The sequence below is a fragment of the Rutidosis leptorrhynchoides genome, chromosome 4 (genome assembly GCF_046630445.1).
Source record: "Rutidosis leptorrhynchoides isolate AG116_Rl617_1_P2 chromosome 4, CSIRO_AGI_Rlap_v1, whole genome shotgun sequence".
Lineage (NCBI taxonomy): Eukaryota > Viridiplantae > Streptophyta > Magnoliopsida > Asterales > Asteraceae > Rutidosis > Rutidosis leptorrhynchoides.
Window position 1 is genome coordinate 8,817,035 of NC_092336.1, and position 15,082 is coordinate 8,832,116.

The window sequence follows — 15,082 nt, forward strand, 5'->3', positions numbered from 1 at the left end:
ATCCTCACTGAATCAAATATGATCAAGTTCGAGTATCCTTTTTATTTATCTGTGTTCATCGTGACCCATTTGATCACCACCTGAAACCGTCAACCATCTCTCCTAAAGCCTGCCATGAATCACCATTTAAACCGATGTCAATTACTCGCCTTCTTCTGTTTCTTTCATTGAGCAGCCCCAAGATGCAAGCCATTCGAACATTTTTTTTTAGTTGTTATTATTTGATTTAAACACACACCCATGAACACCCTTACCATGAACAAACCCACCTCAGCACCAACTTGTTTATCTGTTTCTCTTTCGAACTCAACTAAAACCACCATCAAACAAACCTACAAAACTGCTACTATTCCTGTTTCGAAGAAGTAGACTGCCATTTCTTCTCTGTTTACCTTCGTGACCCACAACCACACCACCACCTTGCAAACTTCATTTATGCTTTTGATAAACTGTTGTCTTTCTTTGCTGTTTTAGTCACTAAACCGACCCACTTCTATTAAACAAATAACCATTTCATGGTGATAAGAAAAGATGATGGTGACAAGATGATGGATAATGAGCTGTAAAAAAAAAAAGAAGAGAGGGACGTGTTTGTTGTCATGCTTTGAAACGAACCCTACCAATATTAAGCTTTCCAACTGTTCTAACTAATTCGATGTGATAAAGGCCGGTTTTGTGTTTTAAAATTTTTGATTTAAACTTAAACCATCGGTGGACTTGATTAGGATGCGTAAACAAACCCTTATAATACATACACTTTTAATTTGGGCCTTTACTCGATGCTTGGACCGTTATATTATAACATGGGCCGTAATTTATTATGAGGTTGGACTGAGACAGTAAACGGGTTAAATCAAAACGGCGAGTTAAATAAAACAAAAAGGCAGGCTGGAGTAAATGGTTAGAGTGTTGTGTTGGGTGACTAGAGGTCACTAGTTCGAATCTGAGGGACGGCGTTTTATTTTTTTAGCTGCTGATGGGCTGGTATAACAGTTGGGCCGTGATTGATTTACTTTGGGCCGAGAGGATTGGTTGTTTGTTGAGCTGAGATTTGAAAATGAGTAACCTAGAAATGCTAGGGATTCAAGGGTTAATAGGAATTAAACTTGTATTGATTTCAGAAACATGGAATGGATTAGAGGGTTAGGCATGTGGTCGAAGAATGAGAGGTTGCGGGTTTGAGTCCCGTCCCAAATAGTTTTTAATCTCTTTTTAGTATTTTCTAAGGTATAATTTTATTATTATTATTATTATTATTATTATTATTATCATTATTATTTTTAATATTATTATTATCATAAGTGATAGTATTATTAGTGAAAGTAGTATTATTATTATTAATATCATTATTAGTATTATCATTAAAATATTTAAAAAAAAATTATTATTATCATTAACAAAATTATTTTTATTAAAATTATCATATTCATTATTATTATAAGTATTATCTATCTTATTATCATTATTCTAGTATTATTATAAATATTATTTTAACAAAAGATAATTATATAAAGATATAAATATTACATACATCATAAGTATATCTAAAATTATTATTTTCATATAAAAATAACATATATAGATATATATAATATTTGAAATAATACATACATTATCATTTTAAATAACTAATCTATTATATATAAACTGGGTTGATCTTTATTACATGTTAATTTGAGGTGTTAATATATATATACTTGATATAGGTTCGTGAATCCAAGGCCAACCTTATACTTGATCAATGATGTTATATGTATTTTTACTACAAAATACACTAGGTGAGTATATAGTCCCACTTTTAAACTCTAAATATTTCGGGATGAGAATATATGTATTTTATGTTTTACGTTATGGACACAAGTAACTGAAAAATATATTCTACGTTGAGTTGTACCACTGGCATACTTCCCTGTAGCTTGGTAACTAATATTTACAGCGGTATTGTAAACGCGAATCCTGTTGATAGATCTATCGGGCCTGACAACCCCAACCGGACTGGACGACCAGTATTCAACGGTTGCACAGTACTTCGTTTCGTGACTACACTTGGTACGGTGTAGTAAGATTTCATAATAAAGGGAATATGCAACGTGATTAAATGTTAAGTATGGTTACCAAGTGCTCAACCACTTAGAATATTTTTATTAAATGTTTATATATGAAATCTTGTGGTCCATAGTTATAACTCTACTAGCATCAAACCTATATATCTCACCAACTTTATGTTGACCTTTTAAAGCATGTTATTCTCAGGTACGAGTTAAGTCTTCCGCTGTGCATTTGCTCATGTTAAAGACATTACTTGGAGTCGATCATCGCAATGGGACCAACTGTTGAAGACTTTGTCCGGGAGGATTAGTTTCGGATTCTTACAGTTGGTATCAGAGCGTTGGTCATAGCGAACCAGGCCTTGCATTAGTGTGTCTAACTGGTAGTTGTTTAGATGCATTAGTGAGTCTGGACTTTGACCGTGTCTGCCTGTCAAAAGGTTTTGCTTATCATTTTAGTCGGAAACCATCTGCTTATTATCCTTAGGAAATTGTCTGCTTATCATTCATAAGTCTAGACACGTCTTACTGCATTTAAGTGCATCGATAGTGTATAGACAAAATTCATATTCTATCGTATCTGTTACTATAGATTTGCCTGACATATACCGTAAATTCCTCCGTAATTTGCGAAATCTTTGGTATTATACATAGATATTCTATATAGCTAGAATATCATCCGACATCCGAAAAATCATTTCACATCGAAGATTCTCTTCCATCCACCAAATTGCCCTTTTCAACCTGAAGCGCTTACCGGCGAACTAGTTTGAGAAACCAAGTTCTCTTCCCTTTTTCCGAGTAATTTATCACGATTACATACTATCCCATATTTCGAATCTTATTCATTCGCTCGCTTCAATCGTCAATCATCCCGGCATAAGAAGTTAACGAACTACGTGCTCGAGTAATGGCTTTGGAGAATCTGGTGCGGAGATTACAAAAATCAGCAACAGCACCAGTAGCATAATCCGTACCACCATCATCAACGTCGACAATACTCTTATCACCTCAACCACAATCACGTCATAAATCTCAACGTCACGATCTGTACCTCAGATATCAACATCACACGCTTCAATATCATCATCTGTACTTCAAGTGTACTCCTTGTTTTTACATATCATTCTACATCGATTAATTTCGTTCTACGTATTGTTCTACCTCATTTACCTTCGTCCGACATGGCAATTATGTAATCTCTAAAGTTTTAGAGATCATGTAATCAAGTGCTAACAATAAATCAAATGAGTATAAAATCTTATTGACTCATTAAATCCATAATTACATCTGAAGAAAATATATATGCAAGTATATTTTCATAAAGATCGTAATTAAAAATTCTTTCGTACAAACTGTTAATGATGAAAATATTTTAACGGGTGGGTAGTACCCAAGGAATATTTAAAATTCACATTAACAAGTTACACTGTGCATTCTTCGAATCTGATTCAACGGTCATTTACTATCCTACTCACAATCATCGATATACGTATCAATTCATCACAGAATAACCATTTCCATTCAAATTTCATATTTGGATTTTTACCTATCCGAATCCAATAAGTGGCATAAAGAAGAAACATTGGACAGATTAAAAATTGTTAGAAACACACGAATTAACTAATTGAAAATCTGTTAAGGATTCCACGCTAACTGTTCCGGCTAACTGTTCCCAGCTAACTGATTAACATTTAATTTATCGCAATTTACATTCTCGCAATTTTATTTATCGTCATTTAATTTCTGTTATTTACTTTTACGCACTTTAAATAACGGGACACGTATGCAAGGTTTCGACTTATCATATCGACCCATCTATATATATATTTCGGAACAACCGTAGACACTCTATATGTGAAGGTGGGAGTTGGCTATACAGGGTCGGAGTTGATTCCAAAATATATATATACTTTGAGTTGTGATCGACACCGAGACCGGTACACGGGTCACGATACGTATTATTTAATTCGAATATTATATATTAAGTTGAACCATCGGACTATTAGACTGCTAATTTTGGACAATTAAAATGAATTAAAATGTTGATTATAACATATGAAACTAAACAATTCTTCAAGTTTGCCACTTGATTTCATCTTAAACCTCCTTTGTACCTCGACAATTACAATTCGCATTCACAACTTTTCATGATTCTTGAAAACGTCTTGATCGAGAAGTTGAACCAGCCGCACCTCGTCTACGGAAGAAAGATTTATGCATACAGTTATGCACCTGAAAAACCTTCGAAACTGAAGTTATAGTTAAAACATATCCGCGTTGAATTCTTTATCATTCATTAGCCAAAAACAACCATACGATTCCTTTTCAAGAAGCTAATTTTGTCACAGCTCCACTTCGACTTCTCAGTAAGACTACTCCTACTATAATCTCGATGTTTATACCTTGTCTATTCACCGTTGTTACCGGAGAACCTTTTATATTTCACAAACACCATCAGAAGATGTACCAACAACTTGTTATCTCTTTGGCGAAATCCGCAATCAGTATTTTGAAAATCTCGTAGAAATTCTCCCAGTTATACCGAAAACGTTTATCTCTAAAGAATTATATATTTCGAATGTGAAGTTTCTGAAAAACACCCTAGACTATGAAGTAGTTCTTGAAATGCTGATGAAGCAGCAAAAACTGTAAACGACCTTAACAGTCAAAAGTTTAGGATGAAGTAAAGTATGTTGGAAAAGCTCAGAAAATGAGAAGGGTTGAAATTGGAAAACGGATTGAGCAAAGTATGAAGGAAACCGTGAATGAATCATGAAAACTAAACTCGACTTCAAAGGATTCAAAATGATTCAGTGCCTGCTGAAATCGTTAGTAAGAACCCTACTCCTTATTCTAAACCTTTTCGGATGATATTCTTCATCAACATTTTATCTTAGAGATTATAAGATATTTCATATCTCCCATTATGCATATTCATCAAATTTCTGGAGATATTATTTCCATCTGAAATCATTTATCACTTCGTAACATCTACGTTACAATATAAAAGAAACTGCAGTAGTTTCTAAATTCTGAAACCTTCGAGTTTAAAATAGGAATGTTCTGAAGTAGTGTTGGGAACTGATGCATGAATTAGTATAATATAATGAAACTTGATCAACTTCATTATATTACAGTAAGTCATGTTAAGTTTCTAATGGAATGTGATGATTCACAGTACCGTCATCATGTGCCATGTTACACGACTCTCACATTCTATCTAATCCCCAAACGTATTAGGAACATATCGTTTTGATAGTTCGATCTTTTCCAGGATATTCTGGTAATTGAACAAATCAAAAACGTGCCATTACCATTTCTTTCTAAGAGCATTAGCTATGTTCATACCTACGAATTTCGGATCATTACTCGCTTGACTTGAGGACGGGAAGAAGAAACGAAGGGACAATATTCCGAAATAGAAATTGGAGTAAAAATCGCAGCAAATAGAAGGTGTGGAGAATAAGGAAACGGAGGAGATAGATTTATAGTAAAATATCCGACAGAGAAATCAAAACAGATTGCCGCATTAAATCAAAGAAGATTCTGATCTCTAAAGAGCCAAATCTTGTTACATAAGATTTTCTTAAATCCCTTAAATTCTGGAAATCAATCCTAATCACGTCATCGGTTAAAACAATTCCATAATCACTCATTTGATAGCTTCACTCGTGCGCTTCACATGATCGAATCGTTTTATCCATATCTTTCAATAATGATAAAACTCTGTTATTACCTCATATTCGTCATCAAAACATTCCTATTGTTATTTATGACAACCTCTACCAAATTTCGGGGACGAAATTTCTTTAACGGGTGGGTACTGTAACGACCCGGAAATTTCCGACCAAATTTAAACCTAATCTTGATATGTTTCCGAAACAATAAGCAAAAATCTGTAATGTTGAGTCTAGAAAGTTTGAAATCTGTATTCGGTTAATCAGTTACCCTTCGACCATTTCCGACGATTCACGAACAATTAATTGAAAATAGATACATACATATAATTATATATAAAATGTTCTAAAATATGAATTGAAATATTATACGATTTAATTGTAAATACTAAATTCTAAATAATGTACAAGATAATAAAGTTGATATTACATCTATATATATATATATATATATATATATATATATATATATATATATATATATATATATATATATATATATATATATATATATATATATAATATAATATACATGATCCCTATATATAATTATTACTATAGGTATATTGTAGTAAGTGTATGATTATAATTATTATTATGATTATTATTATTTTTTTTAGCTTTAGTATTAATTGTTATTGAACCTATTAATTGTATTAAGGAAATTATTATTATTAGTATTAATGTTACCATATTACTATTATTTATCCTTATATTGTTATGATTATTATTAATTAGTATTATTAATATTAACATATTTATATTTATATTATTAACTAAAATATCGAATATATACCAATTAAAGATTTGAGCCTGTTTAACATCGCCATCTAATTTATTTCCATGTCTCTATTCTGGATGTCAAACGAATAAAATCATTGATACAATCCAAAATCGATAGCAATCAAATTGGACTTTTAATTCCTCTATTTTTTTTTCTATTTAATTATTTTTATTATTTTTTTTGTCTGATTAAAAGATGCTGTCTACACCACAATGGATATATAAAGCAATTCAATCCCTATCTCTCTCTTGGTGACCTTCAACTTTAAAAAAAATAAAAATCACGAATCCAAAATTTACAGCTTTTCAATACAGATTCATCGCTGTAAATCATCCACGTTATAATTCCTAAACCCCTAAAATTATCAAAACATCCTCACTGAATCAAATATGATCAAGTTCGAGTATCCTTTTTATTTATCTGTGTTCATCGTGACCCATTTGATCACCACCTGAAACCGTCAACCATCTCTCCTAAAGCCTGCCATGAATCACCATTTAAACCGATGTCAATTACTCGCCTTCTTCTGTTTCTTTCATTGAGCAGCCCCAAGATGCAAGCCATTCGAACATTTTTTTTTAGTTGTTATTATTCGATTTAAACACACACCCATGAACACCCTTACCATGAACAAACCCACCTCAGCACCAACTTGTTTATCTGTTTCTCTTTCGAACTCAACTAAAACCACCATCAAACAAACCTACAAAACTGCTACTATTCCTGTTTCGAAGAAGTAGACTGCCATTTCTTCTCTGTTTACCTTCGTGACCCACAACCATACCACCACCTTGCAAACTTCATTTATGCTTTTGATAAACTGTTGTCTTTCTTTGCTGTTTTAGTCACTAAACCGACCCACTTCTATTAAACAAATAACCATTTCATGGTGATAAGAAAAGATGATGGTGACAAGATGATGGATAATGAGCTGTAAAAAAAAAAAGAAGAGAGGGACGTGTTTGTTGTCATGCTTTGAAACGAACCCTACCAATATTAAGCTTTCCAACTGTTCTAACTAATTCGATGTGATAAAGGCCGGTTTTGTGTTTTAAAATTTTTGATTTAAACTTAAACCATCGGTGGACTTGATTAGGATGCGTAAACAAACCCTTATAATACATACACTTTTAATTTGGGCCTTTACTCGATGCTTGGACCGTTATATTATAACATGGGCCGTAATTTATTATGAGGTTGGACTGAGACAGTAAACGGGTTAAATCAAAACGGCGAGTTAAATAAAACAAAAAGGCAGGCTGGAGTAAATGGTTAGAGTGTTGTGTTGGGTGACTAGAGGTCACTAGTTCGAATCTGAGGGACGGCGTTTTATTTTTTAGCTGCTGATGGGCTGGTATAACAGTTGGGCCGTGATTGATTTACTTTGGGCCGAGAGGATTGGTTGTTTGTTGAGCTGAGATTTGAAAACGAGTAACCTAGAAATGCTAGGGATTCAAGGGTTAATAGGAATTAAACTTGTATTGATTTCAGAAACATGGAATGGATTAGAGGGTTAGGCATGTGGTCGAAGAATGAGAGGTTGCGGGTTTGAGTCCCGTCCCAAATAGTTTTTAATCTCTTTTTAGTATTTTCTAAGGTATAATTTTATTATTATTATTATTATTATTATTATTATCATTATTATTTTTAATATTATTATTATCATAAGTGATAGTATTATTAGTGAAAGTAGTATTATTATTATTAATATCATTATTAGTATTATCACTAAAATATTTAAAAAAAAATTATTATTATCATTAACAAAATTATTTTTATTAAAATTATCATATTCATTATTATTATAAGTATTATCTATCTTATTATCATTATTCTAGTATTATTATAAATATTATTTTAACAAAAGATAATTATATAAAGATATAAATATTACATACATCATAAGTATATCTAAAATTATTATTTTCATATAAAAATAACATATATAGATATATATAATATTTGAAATAATACATACATTATCATTTTAAATAACTAATCTATTATATATAAACTGGGTTGATCTTTATTACATGTTAATTTGAGGTGTTAATATATATATACTTGATATAGGTTCGTGAATCCAAGGCCAACCTTATACTTGATCAATGATGTTATATGTATTTTTACTACAAAATACACTAGGTGAGTATATAGTCCCACTTTTAAACTCTAAATATTTCGGGATGAGAATATATGTATTTTATGTTTTACGTTATGGACACAAGTAATTGAAAAATATATTCTACGTTGAGTTGTACCACTGGCATACTTCCCTGTAGCTTGGTAACTAATATTTACAGCGGTATTGTAAACGCGAATCCTGTTGATAGATCTATAGGGCCTGACAACCCCAACCGGACTGGACGACCAGTATTCAACGGTTGCACAGTACTTCGTTTCGTGACTACACTTGGTACGGTGTAGTAAGATTTCATAATAAAGGGAATATGCAACGTGATTAAATGTTAAGTATGGTTACCAAGTGCTCAACCACTTAGAATATTTTTATTAAATGTTTATATATGAAATCTTGTGGTCCATAGTTATAACTCTACTAGCATCAAACCTATATATCTCACCAACTTTATGTTGACCTTTTAAAGCATGTTATTCTCAGGTACGAGTTAAGTCTTCCGCTGTGCATTTGCTCATGTTAAAGACATTACTTGGAGTCGATCATCGCAATGGGACCAACTGTTGAAGACTTTGTCCGGGAGGATTAGTTTCGGATTCTTACAGTAAGAACGACTCTTGTAGACACTTTCGGATAGCCTAATTGATATGTGTAGTTATATAGGTGAACGATCAATTCCCTAGATTATATTATACATATTTTCATTACTCGATTCCATATAACTAATAGGTGTTAGTAATTTGCCTTATCTAGTGACGTTTATAGGGATCTTATTACCACCCTAAATTGATTACTTGGGTTGGGTGAATTGAGTATTTAACCGGACCAAGGGAATGAACTAGGCTAAATCATAAGTTGACATAGGAGTGGATCATGATCGACACACCATTGACTTGATCATTCTTCAAGTCTTTAGACTAGTTGAATTAGTTGAATACAAATAGGAGGTCTTAGATGACAAGAACATCACTTGTGTCTTGTAATCCCGTTCGAGTGTTTACTCAAGACTACTCTTGGTAAACCGATCAATTAGTTCTCGTGCATAACCAATCAATCCGGTCTTAATCCTAAATAACATTCAACATCGAGGGTAAAAAGTCTAGATGAGCATTTTTCCTTAAATTGATATCAAAACTATCTTACTTGCTTTCTTTGCACTTATTTTCATCTTATAAACTTAAAAGACCAAAAATATTGTTTTTACATTTAACCTTCTCTGATTTGGCTAAATCGTTAAATAGCCACCAAAACATAAAACTTGTACCTTTAAGCTTCATTTACTTAGTTAATCATAATATAGTTTATAATTCTAGTTTGACTAATACAACTTTCCTTGGAACGATACACGGAACTAAACCAGTTACTATACTACTACACGATCGGGTACACTGCCCGTTAGTGTGTAGCAATCTCTAATCGGTATTTTTCCATATTATTTTATACAACAATTCATATACCACTTTCCGCACATCAAGTTTTTGGCGCCGCTGCTGGGGACAGTTTTGTGTCAAAATAGAATTATTGACTAATTTGTGATTGAGTAGTTTCTTAATTATTTTAAATTATTAATAGTCTTTGAATTTTAGCCTTATAGAATCGATGCATTTAATAGTTTTGTTAGTTGTGTGATTGACAGATTTTAGGTTGCATATGCCACATACCCGAAGTTCAGATTCTCCATTACTTACACCGCTTACAGAACCTGATAGAAAGCTTGGTAGGATCCCGAAAGAAGTACTTGAACTTTTTGAATCTTCATCAAAACAGGAAACTTATGATACAGAATTAAGTACAACCAAGCCGAGATATTCTGAATTTGGTGAGCCCGTTCCTCCTCCAAAATTTGAAATGGAAGGAGAAAGACCGTTGATACCAAGACAATCAATGGCAGCAAAGATGAAAGCAACCCGAACCGGACAAGGTAGTGCCATTACTCCGCCCACTGGTGAGGTAAATTTTGAAATAAAATGACCTATTCTCCAAATGATTAATAACAGGTGTCAATTTGGTGGTGGTCCGAATGAAGATGCAAACGAACATATTCGTCTCTTTCAAGAGATATGTCTTCTTTTCAAACTTAAACCAGAAACTGACCAGGCCATATTTTTAAGACTTTTCCCATGGACACTCCACGGGGAAGCACGAAGTTGGTTAGATTCATTGGCCGAGGCTACGATAGAAACTTGGGACGGTATGTTGGAAAAATTTCTTAAGAAATATTTCCCAGCATCTAAGTCCGCGAGACTCCAACACGAAATTACCCAATTCTGTCAAAAGCCAATGGAAACCTTGTACGTAGCATGGAATCGATTTTCCAAAATGCTAAGAGGCTGTCCAAACCATGGTTTGGATACCTTCCAAAAAGTCCAAATCTTTTACAAGGGTTGTCATGTTGCAACCCGAATTTCCATTGATCAAGCGTCCGGAGGTTCACTTATGGACAAAACCGAGCAAGAGGCTTATGAATGGCATCAAGAACGACCAATTACTCGTAATGCTCAAGTCCAAAGCGCCGGTGCTTATGATGACTTTAGTTCCCTAAGTGTGAAAATAGACGGTGTTGCTCGAAACATGGACAAAATCACCAAGGAAATTCGTAGTATGAAAGTAGGTTGTGAATACTGTGGTGGACTCCATTTAGGAAAAGATTGTGATGCCGGTTTAACTATGGCTCAAAAAGAAGAAGTGGCTTTCATAAGCCAAAGAAATAATAATCAATTTCAAGGAAGAGCCCAGTTTAACCGAAACTTCAACAACCCCTACAACCCTCAAGGTCAAAATTCCAATACCAACAAGGGTCAAGTAGTGGGTACAAACAACAAACTCCGGGTTTTTATCAAAAACCCCAACAAGAAGAAAAAAAAGTCAAATTTGGAGAGTATGTTGGAAAAGTTGATTGCATCACAAACTCAGCTTGTCACAAACATAAACCAAACCAACGAGAAAAACGAACACCAGTTTAGAAATCAACAAGCCTCAATTCAGAACTTGGAGAAGCAAATGAGTGGTTTAGCTAGTTTACTTAATGAGAGAAAACCAGGAAGTTTACCGGGCGATACCAATAAGAACCCCCGAAATGAGCACGCCAATGTTATTACCACACAGAGTGGTTTAGCATACGATGCTCCAAGAATGCCCAAAAACTCTGATTTCAGTGCTCCGTTGAACCGAAATGATGAACCGGTTAAGGAGCCGAAACAAGTGGTTGAAAAGGAAGAACGGGAGAAACCCGTAGTGAAACCATATCAACCACCGCTCCCATACCCAAGAAAGCAACAACAAGAAAGGCTAGAGGCCGAAAGGTCAAAATTCCTAGATATGTTTAAACAAATTAACATAAATATGCCTTTCATTGATGTAATCTCAGGTATGCCCAAGTATGCTAAGTTCTTAAAAGACTTACTTACTAATCGGAAGAAAATGGAGGAACTTTCATCCGTCACCATGAATGCTAATTGTTCAGCAACTTTGATAAACAAAATACCAAAGAAGTTAGCAGATCCTGGAAGTTTTACCATACCATGTCTCCTAGGAGATTTGGAATGCATTAAAGCATTAGCGGATTTAGGGGCTAGCATTAATTTGATGCCTTATTCATTATATGTTAAGCTAGACCCCGGGGTACTAAAACCAACCCGAATGGCAATTCAACTAGTGGACCGCTCTGTTAAATTCCCTCGTGGAATTTTAGAGAATATGTTAGTAAAAGTGGGTACCCTAGTATTTCCGGCCGATTTTGTAATTTTAGACATGGAGGAGGACACACGTGTACCTCTTATATTGGGTCGACCTTTCCTTAATACCGCTAGAGCTATGATAGATGTTCATGGGCAGAAATTGACCCTTAGCATTGAGGATATTAAGGTCACCTTTTCCGTTGACCATGCCTTGCAATACCCCGAGTCTACTGATGATCAATGTTATTATTTGCAAACTGTAGACACATATTCAGAGTTGTTGCAGGAATTTCTAGAATTGCAAGGTTCGGGAGAATGCATTTTTGCGGAAGGTGATGAAGAGAACATGGTGGAAGAAGTGGAGATGTTGACCGCTTTGATGGCTAACGGTTATGAGCCAAATGATGAAGAATACAGAAAGTTGGATTTAAAAAATGAGTACCGATGTAAAACATCGATTGAAGAACCTCCCGTTTTGGAACTGAAGCCACTTCCAAGTCACTTGGAATATGCTTACCTTCAAGAGGATTCTACTCTCCCGGTTATCATTTCATCCAAACTCTCTGTAAGTGAGAAGTCTAAGCTTGTTTCCATGTTAAAAGCCCATAAACCGGCTCTAGCATGGAAAATTCATGACATCAAGGGTATAAGTCCCTCTTATTGTACGCATAAAATATTAATGGAAGATAACTATAAACCATGTGTACAAAGACAAAGGCGACTGAACCCTAATATGCAGGAAGTTGTTAAAAAGGAGATTGTCAAACTCCTAGATGCAGGTCTTATTTATCCAATTTCGGATAGTCCTTGGGTGAGTCCGGTCCAATGTGTACCCAAAAAGGGTGGTATGACCGTTATCACCAATGAAGACGACCAATTAATTTCCACCAGGACTATCACGGGTTGGAGGGTATGCATTGATTACAGAAAATTAAATGATGCTACCCGAAAAGACCATTTTCCCCTTCCTTACATTGATCAAATGTTGGAAAGGTTGGCAGGAAAGAACTTTTATTGTTTTCTTGACGGTTTCTCAGGATATTTCCAAATCCCTATAGCACCCGAGGACCAAGAGAAAACCACCTTTACATGCCCTTATGGTACTTTCTCTTATCGACGTATGCCCTTTGGCTTATGCAATGCTCCTGCTACCTTCCAAAGGTGTATGGTAGCTATTTTTCATGATATGATCGAAGACTTTATGGAAGTATTCATGGATGACTTTTCAGTCTTTGGTGATTCTTTTGACTCATGTCTTAATAATCTTGAGCGTATGTTGATTAGGTGTGAAGAATCTAATCTTGTGCTTAACTGGGAAAAATGCCATTTTATGGTAAGAGAGGGCATTGTTTTAGGTCATAAAATTTCCTCTGCAGGACTGGAGGTGGACAGAGCTAAAGTGGAAGTTATAGCTAAATTACCACCACCGTCAAATGTGAAAGGTGTAAGAAGTTTTCTGGGGCACGCCGGTTTTTACAGGCGGTTCATTAAAGATTTTTCCAAAATTGCAACCCCGATGAACAAACTTCTTGAGAAAGACACTCCATTTGTCTTTACAGACGAGTGTCTTAGCGCCTTTAACCTCCTTAAAGCAAAACTCATGCAATCACCCATTCTCATATCGCCGAATTAGTCAATTCCATTCGAACTTATGTGTGACGCTAGTGACTTTGCTATTGGTGCAGTCTTGGGGCAAAGAATTGAAAAACATTTCAAGCCCATTTATTATGCTAGTAAGACATTGCAAGGAGCCCAACTTAATTACACTACCACCGAGAAGGAACTCCTGGCAATTGTCTTTTCGTTTGATAAATTCCTATCCTATTTGGTACTAGCAAAGACGGTTGTCTATACAGACCATTCGGCATTAAAGTACTTGCTTGCTAAGCAAGATGCTAAACCCCGATAAATACGTTGGGTCTTGCTTTTGCAAGAATTCGACATTGATATTAAAGACAAAAAGGGGGCCGAAAACCTAGCAGCCGATCACCTTTCTTGACTTGAGAACCCGAATCTTGAGGTTCTCCATGAGACCGTTATTCAAGATAATTTTCCTGATGAAAATCGCATGAAAATTGAGAAAATTGATGATCCCTGGTTTGTAGACATAGCCAACTATCTTGCGGGTGGATTCCTAGAAACCAGTATGTCACATAAAAAACGAAAGAAATTTTTCAGTGACATAAAATACTATTTTTGGGAAAACCCGTATCTCTTTAAACGGTGTCCTGATGGGATAATCCGTCGTTGTGTCTCCGGGGAAGAATGCAATCAAATTCTTCTCCAATGTCATCTTGGTCCCACTGGTGGACATTTTGGACCCCAAATCACGGGGAGAAAAGTCTATGAGGCCGGTTTTTATTGGCCTACCATCTTCAAGGATGCCCACCAAATTTGTAAATCATGCGATTCTTGCCAAAGGGCAGGAAAAATTAGTCAAAGAGATGAAATGCCTCAAAACATAATCCAAGTTTGTGAGGTTTTCGATATTTGGGGCATTGATTTCATGGGAACATTCCCAAAATCTAATTTCAACCAATACATACTCGTTGCAGTTGACTACGCGTCAAATGGGCGGAAGCAAAGGCTCTCCCCACAAACGATGCACGAGTTGTTGTAATTTTTCTTAAAGAGCTCTTTCCCCGATTTGGTACCCCGAAAGCATTAATTAGTGACCGTGGTACCCATTTTTGCAACACCCAATTAGAAAAGGTGTTGAAACAATATGGGGTAACCCATAAAATTTCTACATCTTT